Consider the following 20,609-nt stretch of genomic DNA (forward strand, 5'->3'; position numbering starts at 1 on the left):
TTTGCTAGCGAGTGTGGAGAGACAAGTGTAGTCTGAAATTCTAGAAGGAGGAGCAGAAGGAACCTTATACAGTGGGCCCTTGGGGTTTAACTCCAAGACCATCCGTGGATATCAAAACCCACGAATGCTCAAGTCCCATTAAATACAATGGGTAGTGAAATGGTGTCCCTTATATAAAATGGCAAAATCAAGGTTCACTGTTAGGAATTTATATACACTCGTCCCTCCACATTTGCGGCTTTGAATTTTGCGGCTTTGATTATCCACGGATTTTATTAATAGGTTCTCTCTAGGCATATCTATGTCCTCCAGCGCAACTCTATGGTCAACTTTAACCAAAAGTCGCACTGAAGGACCTAGAGAATCCTAGAGAGAATACTCTACTAGGCCTTTGACTTGATCTAAGGTTACACGAAATAGGTCAGATTCAAAGAATGGCTTGCAGCTGGCTGGTTTCCACTAGTCATAGTAAAGATTAATCACAGGCCATCCGAGTTTGGATGACATAGCAAGGTATGGTTAACCAAAAAATTGAAGTGGAAGCTTTCAAACCTCTCCTTGAATATAATAATACAATAATAAAACTTTATTTATATCCTGCTTCTCTGTCACAGGATTGAAGCCATGCCAGGGGATGAGTGGGGCAGTGTATAAGGCTTTGGAGCATCACATCTGAAATGTTCCACCGCATTCCTTTTTGTTGGGCTATTGGTTTGAAAAATGGGGTTCTCATGCTACCCCTATAGCATCCTATGAAACCTCCATTGGACCAGATACCAATAGCAAGTACGTTTCTGTACTGCTTCTCAGTGAACTAGCACTCACTAAGCGGTTTACAATGTGTAAGCCAATTGCCCCCGACAAGCTGGGTACTCATTTGACTGACCTATGAAAGGATGGAAGGCCGAGCGGATTGAATTTACAACATTTATTTAACCACTGCTCTTGTAGGCTTTTTCACAAGTTTGCTTAATCTGTATTGCTGCATCCCCAACAAGTGCAGCTACCAAGGAGCACAATGGCCTGTTACAGACTGCCAAAATAAAGCTGCTTCGGGTCTCTTTGGAGATATGCTATTTAAATGATGCATGCATCCTAAGAATCCAGAAGCTGCACCAAAAGCTGCACTCCAGCACTTAGGAATGGAGTGTGGCTTTGGCGCGAGCATCCTAAGAATCCAGAAGCTGCACCAAAAGCTGCACTCCGGTGCTTAGGAATGGAGTGTCGCTTTGGCACGACCTCCGGACTCTTAGGACCCATGCATCATTTAAACAGCAGACCTCCAAAGAGACCCAAAGCAGCTTTATTTTGGCAGTCTGTAACAGGCCAATGATAGCAATCCTCCCCTAAATAAGGATTCTGGACACCAATAAAATTTTCCTTCAATCCCCAAATTTGTAACCTTTGGCCTGATATTTTCCTTTGGGTGGACGTTTGGAGTTGGAAGGAAAATTTCATGGAAGGAGGAGGGATTCTTATTTGGTGGGGAGGCAATGTCCTTATTTTGTCCACTCTCAATAGCTTCACCATTGTCCTCATGTGTTCGACTGAAGATGGAAGTAGGGCATGTATCATGTGGTCGGGAATATTACCAAAGAGAAGAATCCTCAATCTGTATGAGAATCGGTCCCATTGTTTCATCTCGGTTCAGCTGAATCATAGGCCTGTTACAGACAGCCAAAATAAAGCTGCTTTGAGTCACAGTGGAGGTATGGTGTTTCAATGATGCATGAGTGCTAAGAGTCCAGAAGTTGCACCAAAGCCACGCTCCAGCCCTAAGGATTGGAGTGTGGCTTTGGTGTGGCTTCTGGACTCTTAGGACGCATGCATCATTGAAACACCATACCTCCACTGTGACTCGAAGCAGCTTTATTTTGGCTGTCTGTAACAGGCCATAGAATCATAGAGTTGGAAGAGACAGATGTCCATCCAGCTTCTGCTTAAAGACCTCCAAAGCAGCAAGGATACAAGATGTGATCCATTGGGTCCTTCTGTAGCGGAGTGGTTCAATGCCAGTACTGCAGCCACAAGGTTGTGAGTTCTATCCTAGGGCTCCAAGGTTGACTCAGACTTCCATCCTTTTGTAGGTCGGTAAAATGAGTCCCCAGCTTGTTGGGGGCAATTGGCTTACAGATTGTAAACCGCTTAGAGAGTGCCGCGTTCACTTGGAAGCGCTATAGAAATGTCCGTGCTATTGCTATTCAGTCGCTCATCGTTCCTAGTTTACTTTGTTGGATGTTACTCTTGGAGTAGCCCTGCACCTGCCATGGGAACAGAAGAGGCTTTGCTCCAGCCTGAACCCTCCCTGTGTTTATTTTGACTAAATGTAATTGCACACACTGGTGCAGGAGGGCTCTTTCGGCTTTGTTGGCCGCTGTGTTTTAAATTGGAGGAAAAGAAAAGATGGAAAGCTTGTCTGGAATCAAGGCACTGAGGTGCCCTGATGTGACTGCTGAGATAATGACCTCAAATGAGTTGGATTCTATACACACACAACACAACAAAAGGAAAAGTCCTCCCTAAATTATGGGGGAAGGTTGACGGGGGGGAGTGCGAGACGTAGTTGTGGGTAAGCAGCTTGTTATACTTTTAGCATTAATGAACATTTCATTTACAGCAAAGAAATGCTGCGATCGCGCTGGCTTCCCGGTACATCTCCAAAGATACCAACGTTGCTACTGGTGCCATTTTCCATTTACAAAACCACGAAGCAAAGGATTTAATTATGCAGGCTTAGAAATAGAAGGCAGTGTAGGTTTTTTTGTGGGTTTTGGGGGCTTTGCGGCCATGTCCTAGAAGAGTTTGTTCCTGACGTTTCGCCAGCGTCTGCGGATGGCATCTTCAGAGGAGGCAGTGCGTTTTTTGTGGGCACAGGGATTCGAAGCGCGCGTGCAAACAAAGGCAAAGATCGGTGGGAGAGCCAATTTTGGCAGCCTTGGAAGGCAAAAATCCCCCCAAAACAAAACAAAACACCCCCAAAACCAGCCGCCCAGGTGAAATTAACCACTCTCCTCATAAATCTCTAGGAAATTCAAACAGCCATTAATGTTGGTCGACGTTTTAAGTGGCGATTTCATAATCGCGCCAATCTATCTGTGGCTTTGCTATTGATGAGGGTCGTTTGGTTTAATGCACGTTTCAGTCTTCATTGCCTTTTAACTAGTTTTTAATCAGTAATTATTGCCGAGCCGGACTGGTATGCGCGGGCCTTCCTGCCCGCTCCCCGGAAGAGTGCCAGTCAATATGTCATGTCAATTAGTCCATGGCACATGGGCTGGCAGGATGCGCCAGCTCTCTGGCTAGAAAAGGGCATCTGGATAGCTGGCCTCTCTTCTCTGATCAACCCGGGATGTGTATATTTGGGAGGGGGGGACACATTTCTCCCCATCCCACCCAACCCCACCACTACCATTTGTAATTTCCCCCGGGGATAGAAATTGCCTGTGTATAATTTAGAGGTATAGTCTTGCCTCTGGGTTTGCTCCTAACCAAAGCAAATGAAAATGTAGACCAAGCTTTCCTGCTTGTTTCAACAATGATAAGTCCTGGTAATAACTTGGGCACCTTCCAGTGTTGCCTTCGGTGCTTTAGACAAAATCTAGTACACATTTACTTTTCTGTAACCCATAGAATCATAGAATCGTAGAGTTGGAAGAGACCCCAAGGGTCATCCAGTCCAACCCCATTCTGCCATGCAGGAACTCTCAACCACCAGAGTCAACCTTGGAGCCCTCCTCTAGGATCAAACTCACAACATTGTGGCTTCAGTATCGGCATTTAACCACTCATAGAATCATAGAATTGTAGAGTTGGAAGAGACCTCAAGGGCCATCCAGTCCAACCCCATTCTGCCATGCAGGAACTCTCAATCAAAGCATCCCTGACAGATGGCCATCCAGCCTCTGCTTAAAAACCTCTAAAGAAGGAGACTCCACCACTCTTTGAGAGATTGTGTTCCACTGTCAAACAGCTCTAACTGACGGGACATTCCTCCTAATGTTGAAGTGGAATCTCTTTTCCTGTAGCTTGCATCCACTGTTCTGTGTTTTAGTCTCCGGAGCAGCAGAAAACAAGCTTGCTCCATCCTCAATGTGACACCCCTTCAAATACATAGAGAGGGCTCTCATATCACCCCTTAACGGTCTCTTCTCCAGGCTAAACATCCCCTAAGGCTCCCTAAGTCTCTCCTCATAAGGCATAGTTTCCAGACCCTTCACCATTTTTTGTCGCCCTTCTCTGGACATGCTCCAACTTGCCAACATCCTTTTTGAATTGTGGTGCCCAAAACTGGACACAGTATTTCAGGTGAGACCTGTCCAAAGCAGAATAGAGTGGCACTATGACTTCCCTTGATCTAGACACTATACTTCTATCGATGCAGCCTAAAATCGCATTGGTCTTTTTAGCTGCCGCATCACACTGTTCAGTCATGTTCAACTTGTGGTCTACTTGGACTCCTAGATCCCTTTCACATGTAGCTTTTTTGAGCCAGATGCCCCCCATCCTATATCTATGCATTTCATTTTTTCTACCTTACATTTCTCTCTGCTGAAGTTCATTTTGTTAGCTTGGGCCCAGTTTTCTAATCCATTTAGCCAGGTGTCCCCCATCCTATAGCTATGCATTTCATTTCTCATAACCAAAGCAAATGAAAATGTAGACCAAGACTTTTCTGCCTGTTTCAGAAATGGTAATAACTTGGGCACCTTCCCGTGTTTCCTTCTGTGCATTATCCAAAATCTAGCACACATTTAGTCTTGTGTCGCCCAGCCTGCAACTACATTAGGAGTGTGGGAATGCTATATATTCCCTCCCATCCTTGTTATAAACAAGCGCACACGGTTGGGTTATCTCACAATCTGTCCGCATTAGTCTTCTCGGAGATGCAGTTTTTATGTCGGTTACCTTGCCTCTGTGGCCTATTATTGTACTCCCTACTGCTACTTCTGTATTGATTTGCTCTCAACAATATTGTATTGCCTAAGAAAATACCAGTGGCTTTCAGGGTGCTTTTTACTCTCGAGTGCTTTTGTGTTAGCAGAAGACTTCTACAGCTAATGTTGTTGCGCTGCTTCATGTTGCAGATTCATTTCCAGTGTCTAAGAATCTGCAGACCCTACATACCACTTTTCCCCCATGCAATTTGATCTCCGCACGTGGGTCCTCCATAAAAGATTTGCTTTGCAATCCCCATCCGAAATGGTGATATAAGACCTGGGGGTGAGGATGGACCCAGGATGGACCCGAGCAGCAGATCTGGCAAAATCCTTGTGCCGCCTGATTTAAAATTTATGCCAGGAGAAGTACCGTTACATACCTGACTATAAGTCAACCTCATCGAGGGAAGGTTTTGTGGCCAAAGTTATAAATTTCTAGACTTATACATGAGTATATACAGTAAGTCGCTTTAATAAGCAATGTGATAAACTCCTAAGTGTATGCCAAATTGCAGGTCCAGTGGACCCTTGTTATCCGCTGGGGTTTGGTTCCAAGATCCCCCCATGAATAACAAAATCCGTGGAGGTTCAAGTCCCATTATATAATGACATAGCAAAAGGATGTCCCTTAAAAAAAAATGGAAAATCAAGATCTGATATTTGAAATGTATACATTTTTTGGGAACATTTTGGGATGCTTGAATCCGTGTGTAAGAAGGGCCAACTGTACTTACAATTAACAACTCTTAAAAATCCAGGATTGGAAGAACTGGATGGTTCTTATGCTTAGGCAGGGAATGCTCAGAGGAGGTTTGCCATTGCCTTCCTCTGAAATGTAACTCGCAGCACATGGCATTCCTTGACAGTCTCCGATCCAAGCTATAACCAAGCCTGACTCTACATAGCTTCCAAGATCAGATGAGATTGGATCTGGCGCCTTTAGGGTATTTTAGGCTTTCTATTTGCGTTTCTTCTCTTTGCATTTTAATTTGCTAAAGGTGTTTACAACCCTGTTCAAGAGAGATACTTAGCCTCCAGCAAAGCTGAGAGAGAATGAGACCGCTATAAATAATGTAGATGCACCCTATTTACAGCTGGCATTCATGCAGCCAGCATGGTATAGTGCAGTGATGGTGAACCTTTTCGAGGCCGAGTGCCCAAACTGCAACCCAAAACCCACTTATTTATTGCAAAGTGCCATGTCCCTCTGGCTTTCTAGTAACAAACTCTGGCAAACTCTGTGCTGGGGCGATGGCACATGTGCCCACAGAGAGGGCTCTGAGTGCCATCTCTGGCACGCGTGCCATAGGTTCGCCATCACTGGTATAGTGGCTTGAATGATGGACCAGGCTCTGCAACCTTGCTCAGCCGTGGAAACCCATTGGGTGACCTTGGGCAAGTCACACTTTCTCATCCTCAGAAGGCGAGGACATCCCACTTCTGAACACGTTTTGTCAAGAAAACTGTGATAGGTTCACCTCGAGGTCTCCATAAGTCAGTAATGACTTGACGGCAAACATCATCATCATCAAGAGAACAGAAGCTGCCTGAGGTTTATGGGATTTGGAATATGATCTCTTGGGTTTGCCCGACAGTCCATCTCTTCCTCTCTTCCGGCTGTTGCTGTGTAACCTTGACTTCTTATAAAAGAAATACCCAAAATAATTAGGCATGCTAGTAAGCAAAGGGCTGAGACCGCCACCATTCCTGCCCAGAGATAGAGAAGTGAAGAGTATTAATGGGCGTAACTGTTGAAAGGGTAAGAACGATTGCTCATTACTGGAAAAGCAGATGTTACACCAAACTTGAGTTATGCATCATGAAAACAAAGAGTTGACGGGAGAAGCGGGGAAACAGAAGCGACATTTCTCCAGAGCGCCGGTCGTCTCCGAGTGTGGCGAGGATTTGTTATGCTACTGTTAGTCCGACCTCTCCCACCTCTCCAGAAAATCTGCTGCATTAGGATGAAAATGATGGCCGATTTAACAGGGTTTTTAAAAGGATCGTCGACTTATGGGAGCGTGGAGTGCTGCATTCAGCAGCGGGGCATCAGTCTATCTTGTGCCAGTGTCGCTTTCTTTGATCCCAAGCCTCTTTAAACTGAGGCTGGATGGGCATTTGTTGGGGGGGTGCTTTGATTGTGAGTTCCTGCATGGCAGAGGGTTTGGACTGGATGGCCCTTGGAGTCTCTTCTAACTCTATGATTCTATCAACCCTTCTGCTCATGGGCCGAGAGAACTGTTTGTCCGATGTCTGTATCAGAGATCCTTTTAAATGGAGATTCCAGGAATTAAGATGAGCACATTGACCACTCACCTATGGCCCCTTTCCCCCAAAAAATGTAGGGAACGTGTTTTAAAGAGTTCAAAGTGTTACAGAAATGCTATTAATTTTGTTCTGAAGACTTTTTACTTACACAGTCGGCCAGCTGTATCCACAGGTTTTTTTTATCCATGCATTCAAGCATCCACTGCTTGCAAACGTTCCAAAATTATATCATTTCCAAAAGCAAACTTTGATTTTGCCATTTTATATAAGGGACACTGTTTTAATATCCATTGCATTTAATGGGACATGAGATTTTGGTATTCATGGCGGGGTCATGGAACCAAACCGCAGCGGATGCCAAGGGCCCACTGTATACTATATGGGTGATGATGCAACTGACCAAAAGGTTTATCACATGAGACTATAAAAATTGAGTTTTAACAGGATAAAAGTGCCTTTGGCCTGTACTTATCATATGATTTCATGTCTGTCCTCCTGTTGCCTTGCATTCCATTTGTTGACTGTTGTGCACTTTTCCGTTGCTGGGCGAAACCCAACAATATGCTCTCCAAAAGAGGATGACTAAAATGGTGAAGGGTATTGAAACCATGCCCTATGAGGAACGACTTAGGAAGCTGGGTATGTTTAGCTTGGAGAATAGACGGTTAAGAGGTGATATGATAGCCCTGTTTGGATATTTAAAGGGATGTCATATTGAGGAGGGAGCAAGCTTGTTTTCTGCTGTTCCAGAGAACAGGACTCGGAACAATGGATGTAAGTGACAAGAAAAGAGAGTCCACCTCAACATTAGGAGGAACTTCCTGAAAGTAAGAGCTGTTTGACAGTGGAAGACTTTCACCCGGAGAGTGATGGAGTCTCCTTCTTTGGAGGTCTTTAAACAAAGCCTGGATGGCCATCTGTCAGGGATGCTTTGATTGTGAGTTCCTGCATGGCAGGGGATTGGATTGGATGACCCTTGTGGTCTCTTCCAACTCTGTGAGTCTATGAATTTGTCTACTATTCCATGATCGCCTTTGGTACAAGAAGTCCCTTCCACTCCACTTCTGCTTCTCAGGCAGTAATGTGGTGTGAGTGGCTGCTCTCCTCCTCCTCCTCCTAGTAGCAATTGTGGCAGCCAACACCTTTCCAAAGCTGGCTGCTGTTTGCACATTTACACCGCAACCAGCTTCGGGAAGTAGCTGGTGGCCAAAATTGCTTGTCCCCTCCACCCCATCCTGAAGCATGGAGCTACTGTATGGATGTGCACACAGCAGCCTTGCATTTTGGGAAGGGAGAGGAACAGTCTCGTGGCCACCAACACACATGTGGCGATGTGGAAAATAAACCGTGCAACCACAGATTACCAAAGCACTATTGTGGGCAAAAGTATGATAGGAAAAGATGGAAACCAATGCGCTTCCATTCTTAAATGAGTGCGCAATTGTGGCAGGACAGCCGGCTGGTGTGTTAAAGTCCCAAGCTACAGTTTGTGTACTTGTAGAGAAGATGTACTAGAGAAGGTGTGTTTGCTCTATAACATCCTGTAGCAGTTTTGGGAGTATGTTGAGATGTGTGGTTGAATCTGTGGGTAGCGTAAGACACTCTAAATCGAAGCTAAAGGAGGGCAAAATGGGGGCATCCCCTCCCAATAAGAATTCTGCTCCGCCAATTTGTTTTTCCTCCAGTCTCCAAATTTCTAACACTGCCGAGTGTGAAACGTTAAAAATTGTTCACACCCAGAACGTCGCTTTTGTTTACGTTCCCCTGGTTGCTTTGCCTGCTCTTTTTCTCTGAATGCTTAAATTGCATTTCTTGATGCTCAGCTGAAAAGTTTTAACTTACCGCAAGGCTAGAGATTTGGGAAGCGAAGGGGAATTTCACGGAGTTGCACAAATCCTATTTTGGGGTGGTAAATAATGCCTTCGTTTGGTCTTATTCCAATGAACTAATAATGGCTATATCACTCTCTGGTTTTGCAATGGTTCTGCGCTGCAACAGTTGAATATTTGGCGACTGAGCTTGGAAATACTAGCAGGGGGAGAGTCCAAAATCTGTAGTCCAAATAATATATGCAACTTCTGCTATCAAACCCAACATTGTTTTTTCTAGACACAAATGGGCCGAACCCACTCTTTTCTCCTATATCTGAAGGCGCATGGCCTGCACCCCATTGCCATTTCTCAGTCTTGTGATTCTGGGATATGATGTGCAGCTCACATTCTGAGTCACAGACAGTGTTTTAAGGTACTTTATTTTTGGAAGTGAGTTAGAGAGCATCCTTATGGCGCTATTGCCACAACAAACGGGAAACAAAGTCTGTGAGGATCTGACACAAACAGCTTTGCTACATGAAAAGAGATCTGTTTACAGCGCCGTGTCTATCAACACAAGAGGAGAGTCTCCTTCTGGCCTTTGCAGATGGCTTCCCTTTCGCACAGTCGCAAATTTGCAAGATGCCACGGAAACGCGCGGGGCTTTGGAAGGCGCATTGACAGCAGGCTCTGTGAATCGGGTTGGCAAACGGCGGCGGCGTTTTGCAAAAGGACCGGCGGAGGTTGGAGTCCCTTTCAGAACTGACCGCTGCGTGGATGCCGTGGTGCCAAGCCGGAAGAAAAGAGGCGATCCTTGGCTTGCTTTTGTGCCAATATTTATATGCCTCTTCTTGGTTATTATGCCACTGATGACTATGCTTGCTCTGTATTTTTAGGCACAATTGATTTAATAGGTTTTGCTGGGCTTGAGTGTTGGCCTATGACTCTATGATTCATTTCCATATGAATTGGGACAACACATTGTGCTGCACTGTTATAGCACTATTATTCCACTTCTATTGCTATGGTTGCCTCCTGGGGCATACTGAGGTTTGGGCTCTTGGGCTCCCCCTAAACTACAAATCCCAGGATTCCACAGGAGGCAGTGGAATAATAGCGCTACAGCAGTGTAGACAACATTTGGAGGACCCTTGTCGCAATGCTGTGTGTGTGTTTGTGAGGGCTTTATTTGAACCCTATTTCTCCCAAGGTAAAATAGACCGAAAACAGCATCCTTTTGCAGAACCTTAGTGCATTTCTATAGATTAAAGGCGGCCAAACTTGTGGCTTTGTCTCTTGCAGGTGGGAACAGCCTTCAACCTGGCGCAGTACAGATGTGTGGGACTACACCTCCCATCGACACCAGCCAGCATGGTTGATGATAAATCTGCCTCCCTGTCATCACTTTGCCCTCTGGAGCGACGGAAAATGACTCCACTCCATCTTTGGTTTGACAGCCTTTTCTGATCACCGTCATGTCGCTCCTCAATCTTTTCTTCCCAGGCAGAGGCTGGAGGTACGTCATCTAGATGGCTTTAAGTCTTCTCTCTGTAAAACCAGGGCTGAGATTCTACATCAGCTGCTTAAGTAAACTAAGTAGTATTCCCCTGGCTCAACCTCCCTGATCCTGACTTACTAGGCATCAGTGACTGTGAGCGATGGAGATCTGTTCTCCTGTCTATTGGGGTACAGTGCACTGGCATTTCCATTCCCGTCTCGCCAACAATCTCTGGTATGGTAGTCAGACATTGTTGCAATGCCCCCTTCACGCCAGGGATGGTTTGTGAGTGAGGGGTGGAAACGCCAGTCTACTGAGCCCTGATCAACAGCAGAACAGACCTCTGAGCCTAATAGCAATAGCATTTACGTTTCTGTGCCGCTTGTCAGTGAACTCAGCACTCTCTAAGCAGTTGACAATGTGTTAAGCAATTGCCCCCATCAAGCTGGGGACTCATTTTACCGACCTACGAAAGGATGGAAGGCTGAATCAATCTTGGAGCCCCTGGAATATCGCCTCCTAAAAAATCTCCGCTAGTGGATGTGGGGTGCATTTCCACCACGTTTTTGGAGTCCCCCTGGTTCAGTTTAAGTCCATAAGAAGCCTTTTTTGGAAACATGGTGACAATGCCTCCATATACTCTGCCTAACAATTCTTAACAAAATTTGGGGGTACAGGTACAACGCTCCAAGGTTTCATAGGAGGCTAGCCTTCCAACTTGTTGTAGTGGTTTGAGCATTGCACCATAACTCTGGAGACCAGGGTTCAAATCCTCACTCAGGCCTGTTACAGACAGCCAAAATAAAGCTGCTTCGAGTCACAGTGGAGGTATGGTGTTTCAATGATGCATGCATCCTAAGAGTCAGAAGTCGCACCAAAGCCACACTCCATCCCTAAGGACTAGAGCATGGCTTTGGTGTGGCTTCTGGACTCTTAGGACGTATGCATCATTGAAACACCATACCTCCACTGTGACTCGAAGCAGCTTTATTTTGGCTGTCTGTAACAGGCCCTAGTCATGGAAACCTTGGGTGCGTCACACACTCTCAGCCCCCCAAACCCTTGCGATAGGTTCGCCTTAGCCTTAATGTATGTTGGAAACAATCTGAAGGCACACGACTACAACAGGAGACATTGGTTGGTTTGTCCATGTGCAAAAAACAAGGCTGGTCTCTTGGTTTTCTCCACATCCGTGAACATTTGAATGGCAAAGAAAGGGAGGTTTGAATGTACGAACTCCGTCTTTTTAATAAAATGAGAGATCCTTAGGGGAATAATAAATCTGAATTACAGCTCCTAAAATTAAGACTCTGTAGAGATGGGAAGTGTAATGCTTGTGTTTTTTAAACTCCGTGCTTTCCCTCGCCTTTTCCCTGTAATCAATACACCGTCTAACAAATGAGCTTTAATAAGCGCACTCTGTTTTATTATTCTTATTAATAATAAGGAGGCCCTTGAAACTATCCAAATGAAAGGAGACACTTTAGTTCGTAATTAATAAGCGCCGGTTTTGGTTTCCACTGCTGCAAAGTGGGCTTGATAGGGGATCGCGCTTCGTTCCAACAGCAGACGGGCTTAAAGTAAGTGTGTGTGTCTCTGTGTGTGTGTGTCGTTTGCGAGCTGCGGATTAATAAGCAAGAACGCAGCAGGAAATATTTAACGTGGTTAGTGCGGTTTCTGATTCGGAAACATAAGGCAAGTTGATGAACTCGGCAAAAAAGAAAAATAGGCTATGAGGGAAAGAACGATAGAATCATAGAGATGGAAGAGACCCCAAGTCCAACCCCATTCTGCCATGCAGGAACTCACAATCAAAGCATACTTGACAGATGAACATCCAGCTTCTGTTTAAAGACCTCCAAAGAAGGAGACTCCATCACTCTCCAAAGGAGTGCGTTTCACTGTGGAACAGCTCTTACCGTTAGGAAGTTCCTCCTAATGTTGAGATGGAATCTCTTTTCCTGGAGCTTGCATCTGTTAATCCAGGTCCTATTTTCTGGAGCATCAGAAAAGAAGCTTGCTCCGTCCTCAATATGGCATCCCTTCAATTATTTAAACAGGGCTATCATATCACCTCTTAACAGTCTCTTCTCCAGGCTAAACATCCCCAGCTCCCGAAGTCGTTCCTCATAGGACATGGCTTCCAGACCCTTCACCATTTTAGTCGCCCTCCTTTGGACACGCTCCAGCTTCTCAACGCCCTTTTTGAATCGTGGTACCCAGAACTTCCAAATACTTTTCAAGGGTAGGATGCATTATAGTAGACTAATTGAAAGGTAACTAAGGCATGGACCGTTGTGGCCAAGAAAGGGCACAGCTGGTACACCAACCGAAGCTGGGCAAAGGTGCTCCTGACCACTGCAGCAACCTGGCTTTCCAGGAGTAGCTCTGGGTCCAAGAGCACTCCCAGTCTATGGACCTGATCTTTCAGAGAGAGCGCAACTCTGTTCAGAAGAGGCTGTAGTCCCAATCTCAGGTTGGTTTTCCTACTGACCAGCAGCCCTTCCATCTTGTCTGGATTAAGTTTACTGCATCCATACAATGGTTCAGTACCATTCCAGCCTCCTTGGCATCAGTTGTAAAGGAGAACCTTAAAACGGTAGTGGTTTGAGTCTTGGACGACGGCTCTGGAGACCAGGGTTTGATTCCCAGATTGGTTATGAAACCCCATTGGTTGAGCCACACTTTCTCAGCCTCAGGGGAAGGCGATGGGAAACCCCTGAAAAAATCTTCCCAAGAAAAACCCAAAGTCAGAAATGACTTGAATGCACACAACAACAACATCTAGATAGGTACTAGTGCAGTCTGAGTCTATGCATGGCAGAGGAGGAGGTGGCATTTTGGAGCCCTAGTGACACAGTGATTAAATGCTGGCACTGCAGTCGCAACGCTGTGGGTTCAGTGCCAGAGGATTCCAGGTTAACTCAGGGAAGGTACAGACAGGCCAAAATAAAGCTGCTTCGAGTCACTTTGGAGGAATGGTATTTCAATGATGCATGCGTCCTAAGTATCCAAAAGCCGCACCAAAGCCACGCTCCAGTCCTAAGGACCGGAGTGCAGCTTTGGTATGGCTTTTGGACTCTTAGGACTCATGCATCATTGAAATACCATTCCTCCAAAGTGACTCGAAGCAGCTTTATTTTGGCCTGTCTGTAACAGGCCTCAGTCTTCCATCCTTTCGTAGGTCAGTAAAAGGAGGACCCAGCTTGTTGGGGGCAATTGGCTTACAAACTGTGAACTGCTTGCAGTGGTTCTCAACCTTTGGGCCGCCAGATGCTTTGGACTTCAATTCTCAGAAGACCCAGTCAGTATGCTCATTGTTCAGGAATTCTGGGAGTTGAAGTCTCAAAACATCTAGAGGACCAAAGGTGGAGAACCACTGGCTTGGAGAGTGCTACTTCACTCTGAAGCGGTATAGAAACGTGAATGCTATTGCTATTGGTATCTTACCTTGGTCCAGCCCTACCTTGCCCTGGATGTGCATACGATGGAAGTGTTTAGGAACATGTTTGCGCAGTGCTTAGTGCACTGGCTGCAACCTTCCGGTTTGACATTTGCCCCAATGTGCTCTGTATTGTTTTACACTTTTGAAGGACGTACGGAAACCTCGGCCGGTTGAACATGTAGCTTCTGTGCTACCTCCTGGTTTATGGGACTGGGATATTATTATTCAGACCCTGAGAAAGCCATGCTGGTTGTCAGTGATTATTTTTTTCCCTTCCAGGTTCCATTCTCGGCACCTAAGGAATAATTTAAAATCTTGCTTTTGCTCTGCTACAATAAAAGCCTCTCCGCGTCTATTAGCTAAACGCCTCTTTGTCAAGTCCACCTCCCCCATTAAATAAATCTCACCTTTCCCAGGTGCGGCGGCTCAGGCCTAGGCCGTCAGAGCAGCTCGCGGAGCATTTTAAATCCATTGTAGTCCCCCCGAAATATTTATGGCACCCGGAAAAAGGTTGCAAATTGCATTTCCAGGACTTGTTTACTTTATCAAAGGCAGTAATCCGACGGGGAAAAGAAAAAAATTTGGCTTCTTTTACAACTCTGGCTTTGGCTCCGGGTTTGATTTTTGAGAAGCGGAGTGGCGGGTTGAGATCTTATTTTGATTATTACGTCTTTCTTTCTTCCTTCTCTTTTTGGAGTCTGTAATAAGGGGGAAGGGGAGGAAAAACGGCGCTATTTGTCGACACCAAAGGCTCACGAGCATATTTTTAGCGGAGATATAGGAGGCCGCTGGGCATTCGGCAAAAACCATAACCCAACATGCACCGCACTCATAATTCACTAATGTTTGCTGAATGACAGGGTTAAGTGGCTGCTATTCCCGGCCTCCCGTCACACTAATGTATTCCAGACTTGCTCTCCTTTCTCCTCCTGGATGGAAGTCAAATTGTTGCCTGCCTGGATACAGCGGCAGCCCTTCCACCGGCGAATGAGCGCCGCTGCCTAAATGGTTTTCATTTGTTTTTCTAATCTAATTTTGTCCCTCGGTACCTCACTAATCATCCGTCCCATTAAGGCTTTGATGGGTTGACTGCTTTCCAGAGAGGAGGCTTTCCCACCGCCAGCAGGGCGCTGACCTTCAACCGCAGAAGCGCAGAGTCCATCTCCTTGGGTTAAGCGGCCTTAATGCCAAGGTCTCTCTTTCCAAAGCGGAGGTGCCCTTTGGAAACCCTGGTGAAGGGTCTGGAGACCATGCCCTATGAGGAACGGCTTAGGGAGCTGGGGATGTTTAGCCTGGAGAAAAGAAGGTTAAGAGGTGATATGATAGCCCTGTTTAAATATTTGAAGGGATGTCATATTGAGGAGGGAGCAAGCTTGTTTTCTGCTGCTCCAGAGAACAGGACCCGGAACAATGGATGCAAGCTACAGGAAAAGAGATTCCACCTGAACATTAGGAGGAACTTCCTTAGAGTAAGGGCTGTTCGACAGTGGAATGCACTTCCTCGGAAGGTGATAGAGTCTCCTTCCTTGGAGGTCTTTAAACAGAGGCTGGATGGCCATCTGTCAGGGATGCTTTGATTGAGATTTCCTGCATGGCAGGGGGTTGGACTGGATGGCCCTAGTGGTCTCTTCCAACTCTACGATTCTATGATTCTATGATCCAGCCAAGGTTGCCCTCTCTTCTTGTCTCTCACCTGGATCCTGTACCGTTCATCATCTGATCTCAAACTGGATTTTATAGAGCCATAGATTTGGAAGAGACCAGAAAGGCCATCCAGTTCAACCCTTCTGCCCCACAGGACTGCACTCCCTGCGACAGATGACCATCCAGCCGCTGCACAAAAACCTTCAAAGAAGAAGACTCCATCATATTGTTTAGAACTCTTACCATCAGGAAGTTCTTCCTAATGTTGAGCTGGAATCTCTTTTCCTGTAGTTTGCATCCATCTCTGGAGCATCAGAAAACAAGCTTGCTCAATGTGACATCCCTTCAAATATTTAAACAGGGCTATCATACCACCTCTTAACCTTCTCCCTCGGAGGGTGATAGAGTCTCCTTCCTTGGAGGTCTTTAAACAGAGGCTGGATGGCCATCTGTCAGGGATGCTTTGAATTGGATTTCCTGCATGGCAGGATGGGGTTGGACTGGATGGCCCTTGGGGTCTCTTCCAACTCTACGATTCTATGATTCTATGATTCTCTTCTCTAGCCTAAACGTACCCAGCTCCCTGAGTCGTTCCTCATAGGGCATGGTTTCCAAACCCATCACCATTTTGCTGGCCCTCTTCTGGACACGTTCCAGTTTGTCAACATCCTTTTTGAATTGTGGTGCCCAGAACTAGACCTAGTATTCCAGGTGAAGTTTACCAAAGCTATGACTTTCCTCGATGTAGACCCAACTTTGGTCTTCCAGACTTTTGGACTTCAGCTCCCACAATTCCTGATTGTAGGCCAAACTGGCTAGAGCTTCTGGGACTTGAAGTCCAAAACACCTGGAGGACTGATCTAGACACTACACTCCTATTGATACAGCCTAGGATCATATTGGCTTTTTTAGCTGTTGAAGGGGCCAAAGACACAGCCATGTCAGTCTGGAAAATCAGACTGCAAAGGGATCTTGTAGCACTTTTGAGACACACTGAAACAAAGAAACTGGGAGCAGGAGCTTTCGTCCGTGCGTCTGAGGAAGTAGATTCAAGTTTACGAAAGCTCATGCTCCCGGCATCTTTCTTTCAGTGTCTCAAAGGTGTTACTTAGATCCCTTTGCATGGGGCTTAGGGGTAGGATCCTACCTCAGTGTTGTGTAGCGTGAACCCCTGCATGGATTGTGCTATGCAACCCCTGTGTTAAATGGCGGTTGCAGTTTTACAACTGAGTGCACGCCCAGATGTATTGGCGCGCACACACACAAACAGCCATGTGCATCTGCATGCACCACGGCATCACATACATAGCTCGCCTTCCACAAACTTAAACTTCTCCAAAGAAGTCCAGTTTCATCCTTAAGGGGATTAGATTGTTCAAAAATAGGATGTGGACTATGGAAACGTTGATGTTTTATGTGAAAGGACTGGCAAACGCGGGTCTGGTATGAACTGCACATTTTTGGTTTGATCGTCCTCTTAGAGGCAACTTGTTTTTTTAAGTCTTGGGAGATGCCTGCCTGCAATATTGTTCTTTCTTTTGCAGGTGATCTCAGGCATCAAGTAAGGAGATCCCACCAGCTTGATGTCTGGCCATACCTTTGGTTGCACATGTACAAGTCACCTATTGCAAAAGGTAATCTGCTGAGGGCACCAAATCCCATTTTCTTTTGATCCCCAGGCACTTGCGGCGGGTGTAAAATCTAGCTTCAGTAGAAGGCACTCAGCATTTGGAGGGGGAATGGAGAGAATACATTAATAAGGCCCTCCTTATTCATGGGTTTCTTATCCACAGATTCAAGCAGCCACAGCTTGAAAATACTGCGGGGAAAAGTATTTAATTCCAAATAGCAAACCTTGATTTTCTATTTAATGTAAAGGTCACCATTTTGCAATGCCATTGTATTTAATGGGAACTGAGCATCCACAGATTTTGGCATCTAAGTGGGATCCTGGAGCTGAACCCCAGCAGATAAGAAGGACCTGCTGTAATACTTTTAAGTGGTGTAGTGGTTTGAGTGTTGAGCTATGACTCTGGAGACCAGGGTTTGAATCCCCGCTCAGCCATGGAAACCCACTGGGTGACCATGGGCAAAGTCATGCACTCTCAGCCCCAGAAAATCCGGTGATAGGTTTGCCTTAGGCTCACCATAAGTTGGAAATGACTTGAGGGCACGCGAGAAGTTTTAAACGGTGGCCACTTGGTCCTGGCCTTTCTCCTCCTTCTCTTATGCAGAACTACACAGCTGCAGTGCTTTTTATCGCAGGCACACAATGCAATGCCTTGTACTCACTATTTTGCACCTTCCTCCCAGGAGTTGCCAAGCCCTGGGGATGGGCACTGCTTTTGCTATGAAATGACAATGGAGAAGGAAGGGGATGATGGAGCAGTGGATGCTTCATCCCTCTCCTATCTCTTGCAATTCAGTGGCAGTACCCCTGGGCTTTGGCAGTTGTCTTGGATGGAGAACAAGGGACTGGGGAAAAGCCCCCCTGCATATGTCACTTCCAATTTCAGAGAGCCAACATATGATGCATTGTGTTGATTAGGATCCTGGGCAACTGAGTCCCCACTCAGCCTTGGTAACCCATTGGGTGAACATGGGCAAGACACACTTTCTCAGCCTCGGAGGAAAGCAATGGCAAACCCCCTCTGAACAAAACTTGCCAAGAAAGCCCCACGACAGATTTGTCTTAAAGTCACTGACTTGAAGCCATACGACTTCAAATTACGCACATATTCCAGCCCAAATGCTCATGCCAGGCTGAGCGATGCGCGAATACAGTCGGCCCTCCTTATCCAAGGATTTTTGTACCCACAGATTCAAACATCCACGGCTTGAAACTGTTCCAAAAAATAGTCTAAATTCCAAGTAGGAAACCTTGATTTTTCCATTTTATATATGAGACGCCATTTTGCGATGCCATTGTATTTAATGGGACTTGAGCATCCACGGATTTTGTTGTTGTGGAACCAAACCCCGGCGCATAACAAGGACCCAGTGTAATGGCTTCTTGACATGTAATAATGTTTCCCCCCACATCCCTCTTACTTATAGTAATTGTGATATTTCTTTGGAAGCTGGCATAGCAACTATTTTACTTATATAGTAATGGGATTTATATTCCGCCTTTCTCCCAAAATGAGATTTAAGGCAATACTGTCAGGAGTTGCATAGGCTTTTGTCTTGCCATAATATGTTGATATATATATATATATATTTATACTGATATAGTAATGTATGATTTAGAAAGGTGAGCTCAGACACAGGTGCTGAGAGAATGCTAGAAAGGATTATCATGTGCTCAGGATCATTTATGGGGAAGCGTCTGGCTCAAAACAAAAGTCAAAGAGGGCCTGTTAATTGTAAAAATAAGAATTACTGTATATACTCAACTATAAGTCGACTTCATGTATAAGTCGAGGGCAGATTTGGGGGCCAAAATTAGAGATTTTGATAATGACCCCTGGATAGGTTGAGGGTAAAACTTAGGGGCATGAAATAAAGGATTTAAGGGATGCCCAAAAAACTTACACAAAAAGGGCACAACTGTTTTTGCTCACACTAAAGGTGGGATGGATGAGAGAGTAGAAGCGGGTTAATGCTTCCGCGACAAATTATATTCTTGACTTTCACAGAGGATGGTTCCTTTTATATATAAGAATTAAAAGTGCGGTACTTAACACTGGCCCATGGATAAGTCGACTCAAGTTTTTGGGGTCGGCTTCTTAACCTAAATGTCTAGACTTATAAATGAGTATCTACAGCAGTGATGGTGAACCTTTTAGAGGCCGAGTGCCCAAACCGCAACCCAAAACCCATTTACTTATTGCAAAGTGCCATGTCCCTCTGGCTTTCTAGTAACAAACTCTGGCAAACTCTGTGCTGGGGCGACGGCACATGTGCCCACAGAGAGGGCTCTGAGTGCCACCTCTGGCACACGTGCCATAGGTTCACCATCAGTGCTCTAGGTCAGTGATGGTGAACCTTTTAGAGGCCAAGTGCCCAAACCGCAACCCAAAACCCATTTACTTATTGCAAAGTGCCATGTCCCTCTGGCTTTCTAGTAACAAACTCTGGCAAACTCTGTGCTAGGGCGATGGCACATGTGCCCACAGAGAGGGCTCTGAGTGCCACCTCTGGCACACGTGCCATAGGTTCGCCATCAGTGCTCTAGGTCAGTGATGGTGAACCTTTTAGAGGCCAAGTGCCCAAACCGCAACCCAAAACCCATTTACTTATTGCAAAGTGCCATGTCCCTCTGGCTTTCTAGTAACAAACTCTGGCAAACTCTCTGCTGGGGCGACGGCACATGTGCCCACAGAGAGGGCTCTGAGTGCCACCTCTGGCACGCGTGCCATAGGTTCACCATCAGTGCTCTAGGTCAGTGATGGTGAACCTTTTAGAGGCCAAGTGCCCAAACCGCAACTCAAAACCCATTTACTTATTGCAAAGTGCCATGTCCCTCTGGCTTTCTAGTAACAAACTCTGGCAAACTCTGTGCTAGGGCGATGGCACATGTGCCCACAGAGAGGGCTCTGAGTGCCACCTCTGGCACGCGTGCCATAGGTTCGCCATCACTGATCTACAGTATATTTAGACATATTGGAAATTAAGTACTCCTGCTGGTTTTTGATGCTCCTGTACCAATGAGGCTGTTTGGCTGCATTGTATGTTTTTAGCGTACGGAAGAGAGCGGCAAAGACCCTGACTCCCGGGAGCTCCGATGTCTGCGGCGTCCGTTTGGACTTCGGACCTCTTTCCAGCACTTTCCTCCTCCAAGTTCGGAGGCCCGAGAGGTTTGAACGATTGCGGAAACGGAGAGAAAAGGACCTTCATGGCAGGTAGGTTTACGTCTCCTCCCCGGCAGATGTTGGGAAACGTAGAACACCTTGTCTGCCGTAACAGAGTAATTAAGAAATGATGATTGAATAACCAGAGCATATGGGCACCAAATGCAAGCGAGGGAAGTGGAGAAAAAAGACACTTAACGGTTAGGCATCAAG

General features: G+C 45.9%; 1 long non-coding RNA gene across 1 annotated transcript in view; it reads left to right on the forward strand.

The window, feature by feature from the left end:
• LOC149286423 (uncharacterized) overlaps window positions 1-20,569 on the forward strand; it is a 77,983-nt gene extending 57,414 nt beyond the window's left edge. The window contains exons 5-7 of the long non-coding RNA XR_016277613.1: window positions 10,319-10,532; window positions 17,148-17,237; window positions 20,286-20,569. This is a non-coding gene — a long non-coding RNA (uncharacterized LOC149286423). The remainder of the gene's footprint in view (window positions 1-10,318; window positions 10,533-17,147; window positions 17,238-20,285) is intronic.
• The last annotated feature ends 40 nt before the right edge of the window (window positions 20,570-20,609 follow it).

This window comes from Sceloporus occidentalis, unplaced genomic scaffold (genome assembly GCF_023333645.1).
Source record: "Sceloporus occidentalis isolate IW3139 unplaced genomic scaffold, rSceOcc1.0.p SCAF_69, whole genome shotgun sequence".
Classification (NCBI taxonomy): domain Eukaryota; kingdom Metazoa; phylum Chordata; class Lepidosauria; order Squamata; family Phrynosomatidae; genus Sceloporus; species Sceloporus occidentalis.